General features: G+C 35.7%; 1 protein-coding gene across 8 annotated transcripts in view; it reads right to left on the reverse strand.

Annotated features, from left to right (window-relative positions):
- Window positions 1-23,679, reverse strand: part of TRPS1 (transcriptional repressor GATA binding 1) — a 253,230-nt gene that overhangs the window by 218,093 nt on the left and 11,458 nt on the right. For 2 of the 8 annotated variants that reach the window (XM_017530675.2, XM_037739306.1), the window contains exon 2: window positions 3,206-3,302. The exons of the other annotated variants lie outside the window; for them this stretch is intronic. The gene's annotated coding sequence lies outside the window, so the exon portion shown is untranslated. The remainder of the gene's footprint in view (window positions 1-3,205; window positions 3,303-23,679) is intronic. 8 annotated transcript variants of the gene reach the window in all.

Here is a 23,679-nt window from a genome sequence, read left to right on the forward strand (position 1 = left end):
AAGGAAGGAAGGAAGGAAGGGAAGAGAAGAAAAAAGGAAGGAAGGAAGGAAGGAACAAACAAAAGGCAGCACACAAATGTTAACAGGAAAACTTGAAAATCTTATTCCTCAAAACTATTTCATGTGGCATTTAGTCTTTGTTTTGTGGGTACACACAGATATAATGCAATCACATTTTACTGTACTAATTTGCCCCCTCTTGGTACGATATGATAATTTAACACTATTCCATGGAGCTTCTCAAACAGAACCACAAAGTCCAAGGCTACTGTCACCTAAACAAGCTTGAGAAATTTGGGTTTAAGCAAATAAGAATTAGTTGACTGATCTCCCATCTATGAATGCTTTACATGTTCTAGAAGTCAAAGCATGAATAATGCTTTACATGTTTTACGGCTATCTACAGGAAGTAAGCCTACACATGGATAGAAAAGGGTGTTTGTGAAAGAAGTAACATAACATGCAGGAAAAAGTATCACTCTATAGTATTATTTAAAATTAACCACTTTCATTAGTCTTTTGAACTTTTTGTAAAATAGTAACAGTGTTACCTGATTATTTCAAAAGCAAATTACTACAGATTTCACCTAAACAGTACTGATATCTGGTGGTATTATCACCATCTTCATATCTGCTAATGATACCTGGTTTGAGCCTGCAAACCTGGGTGGTATTCAGAAAATACAATACTATTTTTTAAATGACTTCGTAAAATAGTTAACATATCATGAGAGTATCAAACAGTACTTTTAATCTTGTTATAACATTAAGAATGCCCTGTTTTAACATCGAAATAGAACAAGTTATATTAAATGTGAGACATAATGGCAGTGATTAAGAAAGAAAATTGTAGCCTATTAAGTGTTTACCATCTTCCTATGTTAAAAAAAAAAAAGAAGAAAGAAAGAAAAGAAAAGAAGAAAGAAAAAAAAACAGGTTGTTATGAGGCCCAAAATATCCTGCCCTGGCTTACTGAAATAAAGGTGGAATTCTCCTTCATGAAGTATCGTCAATGTAATCCAGATAAGCTAAAAGAATAGATGAACCCTGGCAAGTAATGCAGGTCACCCAGGGTATGAACAGTGAAAAAATCACATGAAATACTTTGGAGAGTGCTAACCAGTTAAAAGATAGCATTGTTCAAGAAAATTTTCTGACGACCAGAATACTGCTTGAGAGATGACTGCTATAGTCTTTGATGCAGTAAGTTAGAATAAAGTTAGTCACATAAAAAAGTCCAATACTTTATCCATTTGTGCAGCTGTAACTTCCCTTTCATGAAAACTCTGCAAATAATTATCCAAACAAGCTAAGAATTTTTTTCCAGAAACCAAGGTCAAATATATTTGCTGGCATCCACACTAATTTTGCAGTAAATCCTATTTTTGGGCAAATATTACAAACTGACCAAGTGATACGATACCTGATGCTCATAAGTCAAAACTGACATAATATTCATTCAGCATATTTTTGGAGGGCCAATTATGTGTTGGGCATTGAGTAAAGTGTTGAGTAAGGTGTTGAGGATACAACCATGAACAAGGCAGAGAAGAAACTGCCCTGAGTGAGCTTAGAGTCTAGCTGGAGTAAAGGAATAAATAAATAAAAAAGAGCAGTGCGTGGTCCTGGTTTGGTATAATAACAAGGGGTTCTATGGGTAAAAAGGAAGAACACAAACAAGGATAGCAAAAACTGGCTAGGTGAAAAGAGAGGATTGAGTGATTCCAACAGAAGAAATGGCAGAAGACTTGGGAAATGCCCAGATGAAGAAAGAATGTGGCTGAGAGTTCAGTGGTATCAGCAATTTCTATGGTGTTTGGTTAAATTTTTCAACTCTATGAATCAAAAGAGTAACATTTACATTTTGTAGAAAATTACTATTTTCCTGAAAATATTAGATAATAATGTATCACATGTATTCACAAAAGATTACATCAAGTTTTCACACAAAATGTTTACTACTGGATTATGCATAGTTTTTCTATAAAATTATGTCAAGTAAAAAAGCATTACTGAAATGACATAAATTTTTTATTAAAATATCCTCTGATTTTGATGCAATTTTTCATTGTCTGATAAGATGCCCATAATCCTGTTTTTCTTAATCATCAGGAATATATATAACCATGTAAACATAATCATTGTTCTATATATTTACATATTAATGTTTATGTACATACATATAATTCATTTTAAATTGATCACTTCCTAAAAACTTAACATTCCAGCTATGAAGCACAAGATAACACATTTAATTTCCAATAAGGTTCCTGTGTACAGTGCCACAGATGCAGAGGCATTGATGGCTTTAAAAGTCACTTTTGTCTGACAGCTTAGAAAATAAAATGTCAATGTAACGTCAAATGTCATATACACATCTACTTATGTGCACGGGCATTTCAGACTTCTAGAATTTCCAATCAATTAATTTATTCATACACTATGTGTTTATTGGGCATATAATACGTTTAAATTCGAAGAGAAAATTATTGCTCTGTAAGAAGCTACCTACCTTTGTTAAAGAAACAAGGCTTACATTAAGTAATAATACAGGACAAGACATGTTTTAGCACCAAAATGAACAATGCAAACAGTAAATTCCCTTGAAAATAATCAGTAAGTACTCAGGGGGGCATGTAATCACAGCCTCATGCCTGTAATCCCAGCACTCTGGTAGCTGGAGGCAGGTGGATCACTTGAGGCCAGGAGTCAAGTCCAGTCTGGCCAACATGGTGAAACCCCGTCTCTACTAAAAATACAAACGTTAGCTAGGCATGGTGGCAGTTGCCTGTAATCTCAGCTACTCTAGAGGCTGAGGCAGGAGAATTGCTCGAAGCTGGGAGGTGGAGGTTGCAGTGAACCAAGATTGCCCCACTACACTCCAGTATGGGAAACAGAGAGACTTTGTCTTAAAAAAAAAAAAAAAAAGTAATCAGTATGTACTAAATGCTTGCTATTCTTTTATGGGTATTATTATTTCTATTATTTCTTTCATTCATAATAAAATAACCAATGTGGTCAATGGCAGAGGAGACAATAGGGATGAGAGTGAAGATTATCCTGAGAGAGAAATAGGAATTGCACAGCTACAAGGGACAGAAAGGGGGATTCTAGCAAACAGGGTAAGAGAAACAAAAGGCTGTTTAACAATCTTAACATATGCCAAGAAACAGAGAAGAATCTAGGTTTAAAACAAACGGCTCACATGGAAGACGTGGTTGCCAAGGTTAATAAGATAGAGTCTTGAATCCCAGTTGATGATGCTGGACCACTTGCAGAAAGCAGGAAGCCACTTGAAGTTTCTAAAAAGAAGAGATTAGGAACACTAAACTAGATGTGGTGTGATGTAGTAGACTGAAGAAGGAAAATGTGGAAATGAAAAAAGTTATAGATTTCAAAACAAATCTTTGACTTTGATCATAAATGGAAGATGAATATTTAAAACCTCAGAAATATCGCACAGGTTCAGATGAAAAGATGGAGTGACTGATCTATCTCTGTGAGACGTTAGCGATGCTGGATTTTTTCAAAATTTTGCTATAATCATCTTTATGTGGCAAAACTGGAGTTACGACTAACAATATTTTATTTGTCTGTTACATTATTTGTATTCTTGCCTGGAGAGTGTTCTTTTGTTGTCATTCATGTTGATAATCTCACAACATAGTACAATCTCCCATAAGTGAGTAGGTGCTGTTTAATAAATATTTGTTGCATGAACTTATTGAAGTTATTCATGTTTACTGAACAAGCTTCATGAAACTTACTGAAAAGACAGAGTTAACTCACTCACTTAGCTCTTGACACCCATCTATTTGTTTCCATTGATTGCCTGACTGTACTTAGTGTTTCATTCTAATCCTGTTTATCCTGATCCGTTATAATTCTTAAGTTTTTATACCTGCATTATTTTATCAGGTTTTCCAAATTATTTAAAAATATAAACTTATGTCTCCCAAGACGAGCCAGATTTTCCCAGTCCCACTGGAATGTTTCCCAGAACTTGGTCAAAACTCAATGTTGATCCCCACTAGTACATCCCACATAAATCAGTACATAAATAATGGTCAGGAAGGCTTTAACACAACACCTCTTATTTCAAGTCAGATCTACAAAAAGGGAGACTTGACAGACCTCAGATTTAGGTGCTAAAGGTTAATCTAAAATTCCATTTTATACCAGAACTCCCTGGAAATCACTCAAGTCTCCCAATGACTCGCCATCCAGATGGAGTTTGATTTTGAAGTAGGAACGCTATGAAGTCAGGGTACTTTTAGACAGAGGTTAGTAATCTTTGTGTCCATTCCAAAACACTTCCTTTAAGACATTGCAGTGGAGAGCCCAAAGACACGAGTGCAATGAATGGAATATACTGACTTGTGAGTTTGTGTTAAGGTCATAAAGGTACCTTTAGGCACAAGCCAACACTGCCTTTAAGGCCAAAAAATTTGACATTTTCTCAAGTGAGAGATAACAGACCCCACAAAAAAGGTGTGGGCAGAGATTTCTTTGTAGTTCCAAAAGCAAATCCTGGCAAAACTACCCCTATCCCAAACTTGGGCAGGATACAGACAGAAATATACACACTTACACACAGTTTCTCACACACGCACTCAGGAAGCACACGGATCTGAAGGATTATGCAAGCATATAAACCAAAATGAATGGTGGTTTTGGTCAGATTTTTATTCTCTTCTTTGAGCTTACTCACATTTTTACTGTCTTAATACCTACAATAATACACATAGCTGGCCTGTTTTAAAAAGGTTTTTTTTAAGGGAATAAATAGAAAAAAAGAGTAAAAATTAAGTGAATAAGATAATGTACGCTGAAATAGACTGTAAAATGCAATGTGCTCTAATTTCTTGCATTCCTCCTGTTCTTCCCCCTTAAGAGTATAAACTGCTAACAGGTAGCACACAAAGTGGCCACTTTACGTATACTGAATGAAGATACCAGCATCCAATGAGAGAAAGAGGTACGTTCTGCACAGGTAAATCCAATCACTATATGATGTAATTTAATTAATTTATTTATTTACTTTTGCTGGAGTACAGTGGCATGATCATGGATCAATGCAGCCTTGACCTTCCAGACTCAAGCAATTTTCCTGCTTCAGCCTCCCAAGTATCTAGGATGACAGGCATGTGCTACCCTTCCAGATTGATTGAATTTTATATTTTTTTATAGAGATGAGGTCTCCCTCTGTTACCTAGACTGGTCTCGAACTCCTAGGCTCAAGCCATCCTGCTACCTTGGCCTCCCAGAGTGCTGGGATTACAGGCAGGAGTCACAATGCCCAGCAGTCAATCATTGTATGATTACAAAATGCAGGCAGCCAAACAATTTTGGGTGAAAGGATAAAAGCAAATTTGACCAGATTTTTCTTGTTTTCACATTTCAAAGTCTTTGACTCCTATGCTTTAAAATCAATGTTCTCTTAAACAGCTTGTACACTAAAAATACAGAATAAATCAGTGTCGGGCATGGTAGTTCATACCTGTAATCCCAGTGCTTTGGGAGGGCCAAGTTGGTGGATCACTTGAGCCTAGGAGTTGGAGACCAGCCTGGGTGACATGGTGAAACCCCATCTCTAGTAAAAAAATTAGCTGTGCGTGGTGGCACATGCATGCAGTTCCAGGTACTCCAGAGACTGAGGCAGGAGGACTGCTTGAGCCGGGGAGGCAGAGGTTGCAGCGAGCCGAGATCACACCATTACACCCCAGCTTGGGCAACAGAGTGAGATCCCATCTCCAAAAACACTTATATAAGAGTAATGTCTCTTTTGACAAATTGAGAGACCTTAACTTCTTAAAGTAGTCAATAGTCAGTAATTACATGTATTATTGACAGTATAATAAATGTATAGTATGTTATAGTATTAGCAACATATACTTTCACAGTATCAAAACATCTTGATTGCATGGTCTCTGTATCCAGAGAGCCTTAAGGAAAGATTAAAAAATAATTTAAGCATCAACTTTACACTTGATAATTTCAAAATTTTCCAAGATATAAACATTCTCTATAAAAGGCACTTTGCAGAAATTCTTCCCGATGGATTATTAATTTTATGTACCTCTTTCTACCTGAACCTGGTTTCTCCTAATATCCATCTATATGTTAATTGGAAAAAGAGGCAGCTTCACTATGGGAATGATTAAAAAAAACAATATCCTCTGACTTTGAGAATGATCTTTTCTTTCGTGATGGAAAATACACATTTTTTAAAATCACTGAAGGAAATAATATTCAGTCCCCATTCCACAATTCCTCCCCAGGCCTGCCTTTAGGAATCTTTGCAACAACAAAATGATGAGCATGGAGATTAAAGCTTTTAAAAGACATAGGTCTACTTTTCAAAACTGTATCTGTCAGTTTTATTCATGTTCACAGGAGCAAGCAAATCATAGTGCTAATAATGAACATGCATACAAGAGCAGGTCTTTGGGAAAAACCCTGGAAATGAATTGTTGGTAACTAACACACCTACAGTACCAACGCCTGTCTCCAGTACGTGTTCCAAGGGACTGAAACCAATATAACTTTACCTCATTTTCTTGACTCCTAAGGTTTCTGTAAGTGTTTTTTTTTTTTCTTTTTTTTCCCCATTTATTTATTTTATTGCATTTTAGGTTTTGGAGTACATGTGAAGAACATGCAAAATTGTTGCATAGTTTCTGTAAGTGTTGAAGGACTTCGTCTATGTTCAAATTTGGAGAGGCTATCAGTTAGAGGTAAACTCATATATTGAGAATTAAGTTTTGGATAACTACAGTTCAAGACATAACACTCTCATTTATACCCACTCTCCCTTACATAGCAGGTAAGCCTCTGAGGTTCAGAGTCTGACAATGGAACATCTACATTCATTCAGGTATTTAGGAGCCACCATGTCAGAAGCAATTCACTTGTTTAAACTTGATTTTGCTACTGAACTTGGGAGTGAGGAGGTATTGCAGGGAACAGTCTGGATTCATCTGTATCAAGTTTTCTGTTTTGTAATGTAACTTAAAATATTTTTGAAGAAATATGGTAAAGTGATTATCCTTCTGGAACTAGATACACCGACACTGTCACATTAACTCACAGCTTGTTAAATACCGTGCAATCTTTCTATAACATTCTTTGTTATGAGACTAGAATCAGCATATGGGAATTGCTCTTTTCCTGCTAAACTGAAGTCATTACTAACTACTCATCTGTGACATGTACTCGTTCTTGTAACCAGGAATTTTAGCTTCACAAAATTTAGAAACTGCCGCATTGTTTCTTGGCATTGCTTTCAAATGTGACATCATTTAAATTTTGGAATACGCTGTTTTAGCAAATACACTAGTTGGTGCCAGGTTAAAGATGACTGCCCATAAAGGGGCAGCCAGGTCTCTGTAGGGAACAACCACAGATTATTCTTTCAGTCTATACCATCCCACGCCTTTCACCAGAGGCACACTGAATTACAATGAGCTCAATAATGCATTTCAAAATGGTTTATCAAATTACCAGCCTATAGAAATGGCTTCCAGTCATTGAAGATATGTACTGAAAAACGGCTGTGATATTGAAATGAAAACTCCACTTTCATTTGGGAAGCCAAGGCAGGCAGATCACCTGAGGACAAGAGTTCGAGACCAGCCTGGCCAACATGGAGAAATCCCCATCTTTACTAAAAATACAAAAAATTAGCCGAGCGTGGTTGCACACGCCTGTAGTCACAGCTACTCGGGAAGCTGAGGCAGGAGCATCGATTGAACCTGGGAGGTGGAGGTTGCAGTGAGCCGAGATCTTGACACTGTACTCCAGTCTGACAATAGAAGTGAGACTCTGTCTCGGAAAACAAAACAGCAAAACAAAACAAAACAAAACAAAACAAAAAACTCCATTTTCAGTTTTCCTAATTTCCAAGGTCTAAAATATATGTGTAATCCCAGCACTTTGAGGGAGCTGAGGCAGGAAGAATTCCTTGAGGCCAGGAGTTCAGGATCAGCCTGGAAAATATAGCAAAGATCCATCTTTACAAAAAATTAAACAATTAGCCAGACATGGTGGCTTGTGCCTTTAGTCACCCCTATTAGGAGGCTGAGGCTGGAAGATCCCTTGAGCCCAAGAATTCAAGTCTACAGTGAGCTATAATCGCTTCACAGCATGCCAGCCTGGGCAACATAGCAAGACCCTATCTCTCAAAAAAGAAGAAAAGAAAAAGATACATATATATACATTCACTTATTAAAAACACTATATACATACATAATAGTCATATATATAAATATGAATACAAACAGAAACATAGAGATGGACCTACTGACTCATTTATTGCTGAGCAAAAAAATAGAGAACTGCATTTAAATGACTAAGATGACAGAAAATCAGTATCTTTCACAGACTCTTAAAGTCTTATTTTGGAAATTTTTGTATGATTTCTAGAACTTCTTCCATGATTTAAAAACTTACATAACCAAAGGGGTAATTCTAATCATCTCCTCAATACACTCTGTGAGCCTCCAGTTACGAAACTTGTGAATTTTATAATCTAAATACAATTCAATAGCAGCACCTACCAACAAAAATTTAAAATTGGTACTCTCAGTCAGGGACATCTTTTCTATCAAATAAAAAGTAACTCCAAAGGTGTAATTTCTCCTAGAAAATATGAATGACATCTGTGTCAGTTTTAAAAAAATGCTTTGATAACCTAATCCCAGCAAAAACATTAGTAATTTTAATTATTTTATTATTCCCTAAAAACACATATTTGGTTAATGTTTTATCTCTGATATTAAAAACATGTTTACTTCGTGAAAAATATATATATGTATATATAAGCACACCTCGGAGATACTATGGATTCAGTTCCAGATCACTACAATAAACTGAATATTGCAATAAAGCAAGCCACACAAATATTTTGGTTTCCCAGTGGATATAAAAGCTACATTTACATTAAACAATGGTCTATTAAGTGAGCAACAGTATTATGACTAAAAAAGGTTTTTACTTAAAAACATTCTTTATTACTAAAAAATACTAACAATCATCTGAGTCTTGAGCAATTTGTAATCTTTTTGCTGGTCTTGCCTCATTGTTCATGGCTGTTCAGGGGAGGTCTTTGCTGAAGGTGGGGGTGTCTATGGCAATTTCTTAAAATAAGGCAACAATGAAGCTTCCCACATCAATTGACTCTTCTTTTCATGAACCATTTCTTTGTAGCATGCAATGCCATTTGATAGCATTTTACCCACAGTAGAACTTCTTTCCAAATTTGAGTCAATCATCTCCAACACTGCTGCTGCTTTATCAACTAAGTAGAGGGAATATTCTGAATCATTTGTCATTTTAACAATGTTCACAGCATCTCCCCCGGAGTAGCTTTCATCTCAAGAAACCACTTTCTTTGCTCAACTTTAAGAAAAAGCAACACCTCATGCATTCCACTTTTATCAGGAGATTGCAGCAATTCAGTCACATATTTAGGCTCTACTTCTAACTCTAGTTCTCTTACTATTTCCACCACATCTGCACTTAATTCCTCCACTAAAGTCTTGAAGCCTTCCAAGTCATCCATGAGCTGCAATCAACTTCTTCTAAACTTCCGCTAATGCTGATATTTTGACATCCTCCCATGAATCACAAATGTTCTTAATGACATCTCGAATGATAAATCCTTTCCAGAAGGTTTTCAATTCACTTTATCCAGATCCACCAGAAGAATCACTATGGCATTATAGCTTTACGAAATGTATGTCTTAAATAATGACTTAAAATTTGAAATGTCTCCTTGATCCAAGGACTGCAGAATGGATGTTATGTTAGCAGGCATGAACATAACATTCATCTCTTTGTACATCTCCATCAGAGCTTCTGGGTGACTGCGTGCATTGTCAATGAGCAGTAATATTTTTAAAAGAATCTTTTTCCAAGTAGTAGGTCTCAACACTGCACTTCAAATATTCAATAAACCATGCTGTAAATAAATGTGCTATCCTTCAGGCTTTGCTGTTCCTTTTATAGAGCACAGCTTGGTAGAGTAGATTTAACGTAATTATTAAAGGCACCAGAATCTTTGAAACACTAAATGAGCAATGGATCCGACTTTAAGTCATCAGCTGCATTAGCCCCTAACTAATCAGCCTGTCCTTTGAAGTTTTCAATCCAGGCATTGACTATTCTCCACTAGCTATGAAAGCCCTAGATGGCATCTTCTTCCAACAGAAAGCTGAAAATCTCTGCTGCAAATCTGTTGTTTAGTGTAGCCACCTTCATCATTGATCTTAACTAGATCTTCTGGCTAATTTGCTACAGCTTCTCCATTAGCACTTGCTGCTTCACCTTGTACTTTTATGTTATGGATATGACATATCTCTTTAAACCCCATGAACCAGCCTCTCCTAGCTTCAAACTTGTCATCGGCAGCTTCTTCACCTCTCTCAGCTTTCACAGAATCAAACAGAGGGTCTTGCTCTGGATTAGGCTGTGCCCTAAGGGAATGTTGTGGCTGGCTTGATCTTCCATTCAACCACTAAAACTTTCTCCATATCAGCAAAAACATTGTTTTTGCTTTCTTATCATGTGTGTGTGCAACAGAGTGGTATTTTTAATTTCCTTCAAGCACGTTTTCTTTGCATTCACAACCTGGCCATGTTGCACAAGAGGCCCAGCTTTTGGTCTCTCTCTCTTTCGGCATGCCTTCCTCACTAAGCTTAATCATTTCTAGCTTTCAACTTAAAGGGAGAGACATGAAACTCTTCTTTTCACTTGAACACTTAGAGGCCACTGTAAGGTTATTAACTGGTTGAATTTCAAAATCATTGTGTCTCAGTGAATAGGGAGGCCCAAGGAGCGCCAGAGACACAAGGAAACGGCCAGACAGCGGAACACTCAAAACAAACATATTTATCAATTAAGTTTGCCATCTTATATGGGCACTATTCATGGGTCCCCAAAACAATTACAATAGTGACATCAAAGATCGCACACCACCATATCAGATATAATGTAATAACAATAAAAAGGCCTGAAATATAGCAGGGAGTTTTCCAAATGTGACAGAGAGACATAAGGTAAACACGTATTTTTGAAAAAATGGTGCAGATAGATTTGCTTGATGCCACAAACCTTTATTTATAAAAAAGGTAACGTCAGCGAAGTGCAATAAATGAAAGTGCAATAAAACAAGATCGTTTGCATATGTGTGTGTGTATATATACATTGTGTGTGTGTATATATATATGTTATATATATATATACGCATACATACACATACATACATACATACACTTAGCTTGAAATTTAGGATATGTGTTTATAAAACTTATCTCAGAATCACGTTGCCTTAGAGTACACCCTACAGTGGCTATGGAATCACACAACTTCTATTTACTATTCTCCCGGAGAAAAACTGGGTGATTTCAGTAATAACAAACCATTTTTATCAAAGTGCTTATGATCATGTAGCATATATCCCAAGTATTCAAAAAAATAAAACTTCTAAAATATCCACGGAGAAGCATAAAACATTATCTCTAAAATACTACTCCTCAAGAAAGGTTCTGATGTATTCAAAACTAAAACAACTTACTGAAAAATAAGACAGTCATTAATTTTGAAGAGGAATTTTGTGGTCATTTTGGAGAAAAGAAAGAAATTTCATGAAATTAATGCAAAAAACTTACTATGAGAGTTAATACCTAGCTATCAAAAAGTTATATTTTTAAAGTCACATGTAAAAATTAAGTACTAACACAAATATGTATTAATGATAACATAGGTCATTAAAGGTCCAAAGAATAAGGCAAAGATGTACAATGTGAAAAAACAATGCAAAAATACTTCTCGCAAGTTTCCAATTTAGACCTTGAACTCAGCACTATTGAATACTAAAGCTTATAGAACTGAAATTCAAACATAACAGAGGTTGTGAATTTAAGGCATATATTCTACCAAGGGGATGACACTGAGCTAGGTCTTTGGAATAATATAATGCCACTCTTTTCTACAATAGCTGATGGCCAGAATCCTCAGTTTATTCCTCTCCATAAATATCCTAAAAATAAGTGTTAAAATTAAAAATAAAATAAGGCCTTAGAAACACTATTTTGAATAGTCTAATAAGCATTCCCATAGTTAATGATATACAGAAATTACAAAGATTGGAAACAGAACAATCATTATCATTATTTATAATAATAAATAGTCCTTTGACATTCACCAAACCTGTTTTACATGTCTTATCTAAACTGATTCTTCTCCCAAAACCTGTGCCCAGGTCCTATTGCTCACAGCCTATGGGTGAGAAGACGTCACTCTAGAGAAGTTACAAAATTACTTTAAGGCTAGTTTTATTCCAACAGAGCCACATCACAAAAAAGAAAACACAGCTAAAACCTACGTAACTTCTAACCATATCTGGACATAAGCCTATTCCAGACAATGGCATGTCCCAAAAGGCACTGTGATGACTGAACTGTCTTTCTTTTAATTTGTATTACCCATATCTGTAGAACAAATAAACTTGGAAAGAGGTCAAAGTGCTCAAATTATGGAAAAATGCAAAGTAAAACAAAAAGTTTGGAAAATATTGTGATCCACATTTATGACAACTGAAGTAGTAAGTATGCCCCCCTCACTCCAGGAGTGGCTCCTCCAGCCATGAGAAAAAGATAGGATGGACCTAGTCTTTATTATTTGTATATTAAACCCAGCGTTTCTGGTGCTATGCTTTCAGTGCCTTTCTTCTAATAAGGTGATTATTTAGTTAAGACATTTGAGGACAAATTGTAGGTATTAATAATTGGTTTAGTATTATTTTTATCATAAGGTCATGGTTTGCTATTAAACATTTTACTTTAAAAAGAGTTGCCATGCTAAATCATCTATTAAAGGGACAACTTTTTGTAATAAAACATCTCAAGTTTTAAATACTATAACTTATAAAATCAACTCATGTTATCAGCTGAAAAATTCTCCTCTACAGAAAGCAGTACTAGAAGTTGATGTGTTACGAGTTAATAAGAAGAAACTAAAATTCCTTATTTTTTAAAATTTATTTAATTAAAGAAGGAATCAACAGATAAACTCTGTTACCTACAAGTTAAAATGGCCACCTCACATCCAGTTACATATCAACTATTTTCTTTACCTAACGTTAGGCATCTCAAAATCTCAAGGCAAAAATGAAGCAGTTGGATACAAATTATGTGAATCAATATAGCTCAGTCATTGCAAAATATGTCTTCAAGAAAAAAATTTCAGAACAGCTCTATTAAAAATAGTAATTTTCATGACACGGCCTTACTAATATGGACTTTTAGAAAAGGAAATTAATAAAGAGGGTGTAAAAAGCAAGCCCTGAACTAGAATTAATTTTAAAATAAGCTTGATGATGTGAAGTAGGCAAAAACTTGATAGGGATCCACGTATAGCAACTGTCTTAAAGTTCATAATTTAAGAAAAATACAAAGGCCTCAGTTCCCAGAATGGTAAAAATACAATAACTTAGCCACTCCAAAAGGCTTCATGTGCTTGTAAAACTATTATCAGGTAAATTTTGATTTAGTGAATATGACTTTATTTATAGTTTCTGATTCAGAATTCATGAGACACACTCTTCCATCTACTCAAGAATGTTTGTGTAAGTAAATATTCTTCAAAAATATCAGAAACACTTTAAGCAGATCCTTGAAAACTCTATGTAAGAAAGTACATGACCGATTTAAAGACTAATCCTATATTTTCATTAATAAAAATACTAGTACTTTATCTCAATTTTAGTTATCTCAATAAAAAAATGAGCAATTTAGTTATATTCATTTGGGATTATTTTTTCAGATTGTCCTTTGCCTTATTCCTTGCCTCATTAATAACCTATGCCATCATCTTAATTTTTTTATATTTGTATTAGTGCTTATTTTTAATATGTGACTTTTTTAAAAATGACTGTTTGATCGCCAGAGATTTCCTCCCATGGTAAGGAACTCTTTGTCTGCATTAATCTCACGCCTCTTACAGTTTGCCCAAATGATCACAGGTGAATAATAAGATTTAAAGATGAGTAACTGCTGAGAACCCAATTTGGGATCTGTCAAGAGGAAATTAGAGCGTCAAATCAAGGAGGGGCAGCAGCAAAGAGGAAGCAAAAGAGAAGACAAGAGGCAAGAGAGTTTATGGAGAGAGGAAGCCAAGTTGGGAAGTGGGGAGAAGGGCAGGCTGGCCAGGGGATGCGACGCGACAGGGCAGAGGGAGTGGGGAGAGGCGGGCCGGAGGCGGCCTCCAGGCAGCTGGCAGGGCAGGCAGCGCCGGGAGAGGGAGGAGGAGAAGGAGGCTGCGGGCGCCGCGCAGCAGCCGAGGACGAGCGAGGTAACCGGAGGCAGCGGGCGCGCACAACTGCTTCCGCAGGACTTCCTGCGATAACACGCCCACAGCCCGGGCGCGGAGCACGCGTGGTGGCGGCCGCAGGCCCGGGGCTCCTGTGAGAGTGAACGCCAGCGACACACACGCAGCTCCTGTTGTGTCGCGGCGGCCGCCCAGGCAGGGCTGCAGACAGCAGCCTCCTTCCCAGACAGCCAACTCACTCTCACCGTAGCTGCTCCAGAACCCGAGAAAAGAAAATGGAATGCTATTTCTGTTCCTGATGTGCAGTTCTGATTTTTTTTTTCCTTCTTAAAAATAAAGAGAAAAATGGTTTAAATAAAATGTACTTTTTTTTTTTTTTTTAATTTCTCTGGCTACACTATTCACTATAGCATGATGTCTTTAAAGCTCTTTAAAAAAATCTAACCAACACACTGGATAATAACTGATGAAAGTACTTTTTAAAGTTTAACCGAAACCACGCTTTCCTTTTTTGTCTTTGTAACACACACAAGCCTCCTCAGAATTCAAGGCTGTCAAGACCCCATGTGGAGCAGGGGTAGTTACCCAGGAGTAAAAATACACTAAGAAATACAAAGCCATAGGATTATCAGGAGAGTACCACATCCATGTCATTCAACAACTTCCCCTTTCGAGAGGGTGCTGATCACAGACTTTTTACTGTAATGGAGCCAAGAAGAGACAGTTACTTAAACTAATAGACTTTTTTTTTTTTTTTCATTTTTTCAGTCTGGAAAATTACAGAGGATTTTTTAAACCCCTACTTATATCTGCAGATATCACTACAGAAAGAACACAGGTTGGATGTTTCCTGAATTATTACTAAAAACATTTGTTTAAATGCCTCATACATAAAGGTGATGGGTTTTATCTCTCTGACAATGAATTAGGGCCTAAGGAGAAAGCAAATTGGAACAGTGTTAATACTAAAAAGTCACCTAGTCTTTGAAATATTATTATAATACTACCTTGGAAGATACAGCAACTCAAATCTTATTCACCCGCCAGATAAGAAACAAAGTAGAGGCAGCCTCAGCTCTTAGGGTCAGGCTGCCTGGACTGAAATCCTAACTCTGCTACTTGCTATCTGTTGTAGCCTAGGCAGTTTATTATACTTTCCTGAGACCCACTTCTCTCCATTCTATAAAATTAAGACGACAGCAGTTTCTATCTCAAGTGAAGACAATACACAGCAGACTGTCCAACAAATGTGAACTAGGATCAGCATTTTAAGGCAGCCCCTAATGGAAGACTAACCTGTTGGAACAGAATGCAGCCTTTCCCTGGTAAACCTAGCTCACCTATGGGCTGTGGTTGCTCTCACTTTTATTTAGTAATCAGTGCTTAGCTGCACATCTACCAAGTCAGTTGTTACTACACGTAGCTCATTTCTATGCAAACTGTGTCCAGCCTTTGGGCAAAGTTTGCATGCCCTCTGCTCCCTGATGTTCACAAGTGAAAACACTAAGCCCAACACATTTAATAATGTCCTCCTTCCCATCATTAAAGGGCACCACACAGCTTTAGCAGACAGGAAACTAGCCCAGCACACATGCTGTGCCGCTGGCAATAGAGGCATCTTCAACAGCATCCCCTCCTACATACAGTCTGATAAGGAACATTTTAATGGAGCCAAAACATCCATTTCCTTCCTCTATTTCTGCAGTTAGCCAACAGGAGAGCTGGACAATCATATCAGGGATTATGAAATGGCAATAAAGAGATTTCTAAGCCACTAAGGCTACCAGAACAGCAGGTCTAAATTTCACCTACTCACTTTCAACCAAAAGTATGCACCCTTTCAGTTGTGGAAAAGTACAGAGGATTTTTAAAACCCCTACTTATTAACTAATATGTACTCTACAGTTAAATTGTTTCTACTGCTGTTTGCAAAATCCAAGCAGATATTACTTTTAAAAATCCAACTATCTCTTTCAAAGGATTTGTAAAGTTGCTCACAGACATAAGGTGACATCAGAAAAGCATGTTGGTATAATACAATTAGCTAAGGTTTCTAGAAAGCTTTGGAATGTTTTGTTTTTAAGGAAGGACTAGGTAAGTGCAAGTCCTACAAGTAATGAACTGTCCTAGAAGCAAAGAAATTCATTAAATAGATCTCCTTGATTTCTCCTTCATGGTTCCACATCCGTACAGATTTGGGAATGCACAATAATAGCAAGGCTTAATGTTCCAGAGCTGTTTAAAGTAATATTTAGGTGCTTAACAGAGTTAAATGTTAAATCAAAGGGCCTTCCCAATTCTCAGATAAAATAATTTTTTTTGTTGTTTAAAAAAAAAGATCTTAAACTTCAAAATTGTTCCCAGGCTTTTAAGATGAAATTAAAAGTGATTAGTAAAAATCAAACATTCAATGAAATCTCAGAGGCATTGTTGTTCCAACAGGAAAAATGTCTCAGTAGCTATTTTCAGTTATTACTTGATTGGCTATCTCTCAGTGAAACATGAATATTAAAAATGTTTGAGCAAAGAGAAGTCCTCTATCCTCTCACTGCCATAAATCTGGGCATCTCAAAGCAACTTATGGTTATACTCAGCTCCTACTCATCATGTTAGATCTCCTGAGTCTAAATCACCCTTGCCTCCTCAGCATGCAAGCATTGGACCCACTTACAAGTAACTTTCATCCTGAAGCCAAGACATAAGCCATTGTCACCAAACATCACAACGCAACCTTTGGGCCTGAGAATATTCAACACATGCAAGCTAAAAAGGCACATTTCTGACTCATGACCTTAGAGCCTAACACCGTTATCCTCAATTAAGGACACATCATTTATCATCTTGCATCTCTGATTACTTCGTAGTGTCTCACATATAATACCAGTAAAGTACAAGACAGCCTTTGTTCTCCTTTTTCTATACTTTTCAAATGAATACAGGCTTCCCTTTTGCCTCAGTTTCACTGACACTGTCTTACGTCACTAAATGACATTAATTGATAAAAGGAAGGATTTGAAAGCATACTGCAAAATACAACATGCTACATTGCAACCAGCAGTATCCTACCTTACATTAGGGCAAACATCAAGAAGCATCTATAATGTATGCAATACCAGACAATCTTTTTATTTTCCTCTGAATCCTGACAAACCGATTTCACAATTTTCTCAGTACCTGAAAGTCTATGTTGCTGTCCAAAGTATTCTTCCCCTATGTTCCTATTTATTGCAACACTTTTGAGAACTACTGCATCCAAGGCATTTGTAAAGGGAACAAACATGAATTAAGTATGCTCTCACCCTCTTCAGGTTCATGATGCCCAGAAGCTTCTGGTATGAGCAATGCTAATGCCGCACATAAATGGGAGCACAGAGCAGGGATGTTTAAACCTAAATGGGTATAAGTAGAAAGTTTCAGGAAGAAGAATATAGAAGGTAACATACTGAGAAGCAGGTAGAATCCCTGTAGTTAAGGGTGCAGAGAAGGCATTTCATAAATAAGAAAGAATATGAACAAAGGTCAGTGTAAGAATATTCTAGGACTAGAAGGCACTATAGTAAGGATAGACTACATGATGTACTACAGATGGAACTGGTAAATTGGGGGCAAATTGAAGGGTCCTGAATGCCTAGTTAATGATGGTAAACAAGTTTCTTAGCAAGTACTTATGGAGGCTGAAGATCACTGATACTGGAACTCAAAACCAACTTAGCTCTAGAGGTGAAGGCTCTGGAGTTATTTCATTTGGATAAAAAGCTAAAAGCATAAAACCCTCCAAGAAAAGTGCAGCGATTAAGAGAAAATTCAATGACAGACTAGAACAAGTGTGGCAGAGATGCAGTGCCTGGAAGCCAAGCCAGAAGAGATACTCAAGAGAACGGTTGGCAGCATCCAAATCATCTGAGAGATGCAGTCAGATGGAAAGACCATTGGGGCTTGGCTTCCATGAGGCTACTGGTGACTTCAATACAGCAATGTCAACAAACAGAGGAGCCTTGGCAGATATTGCTTAGTTGAGAAATTGAAATTTACATGAAATGAAACCCAGATTCGGGCATTCAATCTTTTCTCCACTCCGAGGTTATTTTTATTTTTATGTCCGGGTAGGTTTATCTTATATCTGAAACAGAACAAACTCCGCATCTGACTTAAAAACATTCTAATTAATAAATCTCAACAAGCAACGTTTTAACTTTATGCTATGCCACTTGCAAGTTGAAACCCATCTGGAAATGAATAAAAAGTAGCCATTTGTTTTGTTTTACCTTGTCTTGTTCTAAACTTTCAAAGGAGCTAATTCAATAATTGTTGTTACCTAAAATCCATCCCCTGCTTAAAACCTAATCTATCTCTCAGCTTCATTAGCCATGTATAAGCTACAGATTTGCATTTTGACTTTTCCTAGATTCCAACAATGGTCCATAATCAATCTACAACTGGATTATAATCCAAATGGGCAGAAGATAATGCTATTTAACTATCTTCTATAAAATATCCACAACACTCTTTGTTCACAAATATGCCTCATGAGAACAAGTATAAAATAGTTTAAAGAATGTCTAAAAAAGACTTTTCCAAAATAGGAGACTACATTAGCACAGTTGTGATTCAGGGGAATTAAAATACAGTTAAGTGGATACTGATTTATCAGGAAGGCAAATCCCTTTACAGGTGAAAATAAACATTAAAATACAGCAACTCATCTTATTTAAACCTTATCTGGATATCATCTGTTATAAAAACCAAAAAAAAGTAGTGCTCCCTGATAAACAAAGCCTAGAATAAGAGCCATTTTTCCTTATTTGGATCTTCAATGCCAAGAGTACATGGAAAGGTTCCAATCTCTCAAAGTCAAAGAAAAAAAGATATTTATATACAGGTGAAGAATCATGTAAAAAATAAATAACAAAATCATTAAGAAAAACTAGGGCTGATAAACACTGATAGGGCTTCCTTTGGTTCTATCAGGTATATAATGAATGATAAATTATAATTCACAGTCTGAGTGAAAAATAAACTTTGCTAAATAGAGGTAATACCCACGGGACGAGAAGGAAAAAAACTAGATGATTATGTAATAACAATGGAAGTTTTCAGCCTTTCTTCATATAGTATGCTCACCACACCAAGAAAAAGATTTTACGTGGGATGATCAGCATAATAGTCAAAATGGTTCCTTAGCTCATTTTAAAATTGCTTTTTAGTGTTAAAGATCATTCTATAACTTTCTGTTAATTGATTTTATCTGTTGGAATAAGTAATATTATTTGCCACCAGTAAAATTTCACTTGAAAGGGAAAACTATTTATAAGCTATTTATAAAAGGCTTTTCACCTGAGAGAAATATTAAACAACCAAAGTTAAGAAAAAAAAATTTTTTTAATAAAAACAAAAAGAGACAAGGCTGCAAGGCTGCCTTCTGGCTAAGAGACAGAGAGGAAAACCCATGCAAATGAAAGTACAATATATCTTCTTCACCCTGAAATTTAGAGGATGAACTGGGTTCAAACACAGACCCTGGACCAATCCAGCCTTTTCCGTGGCCTGAACACACCTCCTCCAGCATTTCAAAGTCATTTCTGGAGCTATGCTCTGAAAGAGCTTGGGGATTGTCCTAGGTTCAACATTTTTCTCCATGGTATTTACCACAATTCTTTAAAACCCAGAGGTGGAAATAACAATAGCATTGGCATTGTAACGTGAATTTCACTTATGCGGGGGACATTCACCATTCAATCTATACAATGTAACAATTAGGTCTGAAAGATAGGAAACAAGGGATTTAAGTAAAATACTTCAGAAGTCTAAGAAGACAGGGAATTATTCCTGTATTTCCACTCCAACAAAGTAAATGATTAAAATTAGCTTAACTATAATCAATAAACATAAACTGCATCCATGTCATATGGTGGAGTCATGGCAAAAAAAAAATGGAAAGTTGATAAATTCTAAAAGAAAAATAGAGGTATTAAATGTATATTTTAAAATATTTTCACTCCATTTGAAGTTGAAATTTATCATTCAAAAGACAGGATTCATAAGAAAAGTATTTAAAATAAATGAGATTCTTTTTTTTTTTTTTCATTAGTTTTTTATAAATGCAGAGGAGTTTATGTAAAACACCACTTATGGGTTTCCAGCCACATTTTAATAACTAATTGCACATTTCAAGCCTGATCTCACAGATGCCGTCTACAGTTTTTCAACCTGCCAAGGGGACTATGGCTGTTATGAATAAAGAAACGTCCATTTCATGGAAGATTAAAAATATCCTTAATTCAAGTGGACTATTTTTTAAAATATTGGTCTCTATGTAGATAAATGTTAAAGCTGCTTTAAGTTAACTGGAAAAGGGTAATACAAACTAGCTCCTTATTAACGACCATTTTCATAACCAGTTTTTCAGTACCAATTAGATTTTGTCTAAATAAATCCAACATTTTATTACTAAGGTGTTTGAAAAAAAGCATTAAGCTTAGATTTTTTCGTACTAATTCTTTAACTTTCTGTGATAACTTATAAACATTCGATGCCCATATCTAAATGTACTGGTAAAGAAATAATGTGACTATATCAACTGAGTCATTATATGATCATCAATTTCTCACTGCATCCTAACAAATGACATTTTAATTCTATTCTCATATCCATGTGCCAAAAGAAAAAGTAAAGATTAATGAATCTTAAATATTAGACAGATTTCCTCAGCAAACATCAAAATCATCTAGTGTTTTACATACCAACACTAGGATGGTGAACAGACCCAAGTTCTAGTTCAGTCCTTTAACCAAGTAGGGGCAAGTCACTTTTATCTTCAGTTTTCTTGTTTATAAAATAAGATTATGCAAGAATGAATAGTAGCTCAAGTCCCTTCCATTACTCAGAATAAAAGATGACCCAATGGTTACTCTGATATACCTGAAATAAAGAAAAACAAAGAAATAAAACCAAACTTGAACAGCAGATTTTAGGCTGACCAGCTGAAGACAGTTCTGCCATTGAGAAAAGGAGCGTTTCCTTGGCCAGCGTCTATTTCTCCATAAACGAATGTTAGAAGAATCTCAAGTCTAAATCCGTATGTTTTTCCTTTTGTGGGAAGCTGAACATCGTACATTTTTGCACAATGTGTCCATAGCAGAATAGATAGTGGCCAGCTCTTACAGTGAAATCACAGAACTAAGAGAGTAATCTCAGAGACTACACCATTTACCCTACATCTGACTTCAGATAGGTGATTTAATTTATTCTTCCATTTATTTGTTTTTGTACATGGTTTTATTATTGTAACCTAATGAAACAAAATGTACATTCTATTAGGCTCCGAAAGCCAGCTAACATATTTACATGCTCTTTTGTCAGAAAAACAGTTGACCGATTATTTTTACAATGGTGTTTACGAAAATAAACCCTCACTTTCTCCCACATTAAGAAATGATAAAAGGAGCTATTGAATTTTTCATAATTTATCTGTATATAGAGGCTCTGAATTAAATAGAAAAACATCATCCTGCCTCTTCTATTGTATTCCAAATGGGTAAATTTTTAAAATTATACTTTCAAAATAACACATTAACATGATTCAAAGTCAGTATATTATCTTAATTACACAACACCGATGTGATTACATCGGACCAAACATTTTGGCAAAATATTTGCCTAACATCACAGGAACCAAGCAAGGGGGTAGCTGGTTGAAATGCTCAAATTTCAACCAAACTATTGTTAAATACACTCTACTAGTAGTGGAAATAATAACCTCTCTCAGAATCAATTCCATTTTTCAGGGACTAGTATGGGTAATGCATTAGAGATACTAAGTTTGCAGTTTGGTATCTTAAATTTACTTAGGGCCCAATGCATGTATTCCTAATGAAAATGTTTTCTAATAGTATTCAAGATGTATGTGCAGAGCTATTAGTTTATAGTAGCAGCTTATTTGTTTTTACACATAATTATAATTTAAGAATGCTGATCATCTCAAGCAAAGCAGCTGAAAATACAAAAACAGCCCCCCAAAACAGAGAAAGTTTTCTTTATTCTAAAATGTCTTTACATTAAAATATGTCGGGTTGAAGTCTCCACTCTACATACAGATTTAAATTTAACCCTGTGTTTGGGCAGTACTTTAAATTTTCTTACCACTTTTAGAGAATTCCACAGAACTATCTTAAGCTAGTTTCAAGCCTGGTAAAAGTTATCAGGTCTTTTGTTTGCTTTTTCTTTTTCCTCCCATCAAATTTTCAGATATAAAATGCGTCATGTCTAAATGAGAAACAACTAAACATCATATTATTTTACATCATTCATAATTTTCAACTAATGACAAAGAATACTATATGATTTTCCAACATCTCTCTTTTTTGAAGTGAAAATGATTTATGAAAGGAGTTCCCTCTAACTACTCCTTAGAAATGACCAAAATATCTTATCACAAAAAGGTGTGACAGGAGAACTGAAATCACTGATCTATTAATTTCTGATGCATCAAAAAGCTTCTGGAAAAAACAACACAAGAGAAGAAAATACAAAATAATTGCAAAATTCATTTGTGTTTTATAAGAAATTACAAGGTTTCTATAATAAGAAAACCTTGAAAAGAAGTACTTTAAAAGAAAAAAACTAAACTAAGTATTTCAAAATCAATGGACTTCAAGTAATCCAAGAGAATTTGGAAAACATTTCTCTAAAAACTAATCCAGAACACAAAGTGTCAATTTGGAAATAATGAAAGCATATTTCGTTTTAAAAATCTAAAACTTTTTAAAGACAAAAATTCAAGCTAACATCCCAGTGATTAACTCTGGAACTGCTTAGCCAAAAACAACTTCGGCACTTAAAACATAAAACTGTCAATTTCCTCTGCTTGGAGACAAAACATACAAAAAACAAACATTCACTGTTATATTTTCCTAGACATGAAAGATAGAACTAACTCTTATAAAAGGTGATCACTCCGAGTATTTCTACCTGATATGATATTCGTGTCATTGCTCCTAAAAATCAGTTACGAATTTTAAACCTCAGAGCTACTAGATGGCTACTATTCTAGTTTACATTACTCCCTAAACTTGACGGAAATACAATCATTTGTTGAACTACACTAACTCAACTCATAAATATGTTAAGCAGCCTGTGACTGATGTTATTGAATTTATAAGCTACCATAAGCAAGTAAACTCCTTACTATAGACCTCAAAGTGTTGATAACATGATACTTGGCATTCTGCTTCTTAGGAATTTAAAACATACTGATGGTGAGAATCTTTTAAGTATTCTTCTGCCCTAAATACAGAAAACATGACTTTCAAGCATCATCGATGATTGAATGGTCAAATTCACATTTATAAACCT

The sequence above is a fragment of the Cebus imitator genome, unplaced genomic scaffold (assembly GCF_001604975.1).
Source record: "Cebus imitator isolate Cc_AM_T3 unplaced genomic scaffold, Cebus_imitator-1.0 Scaffold68, whole genome shotgun sequence".
NCBI lineage: Eukaryota > Metazoa > Chordata > Mammalia > Primates > Cebidae > Cebus > Cebus imitator.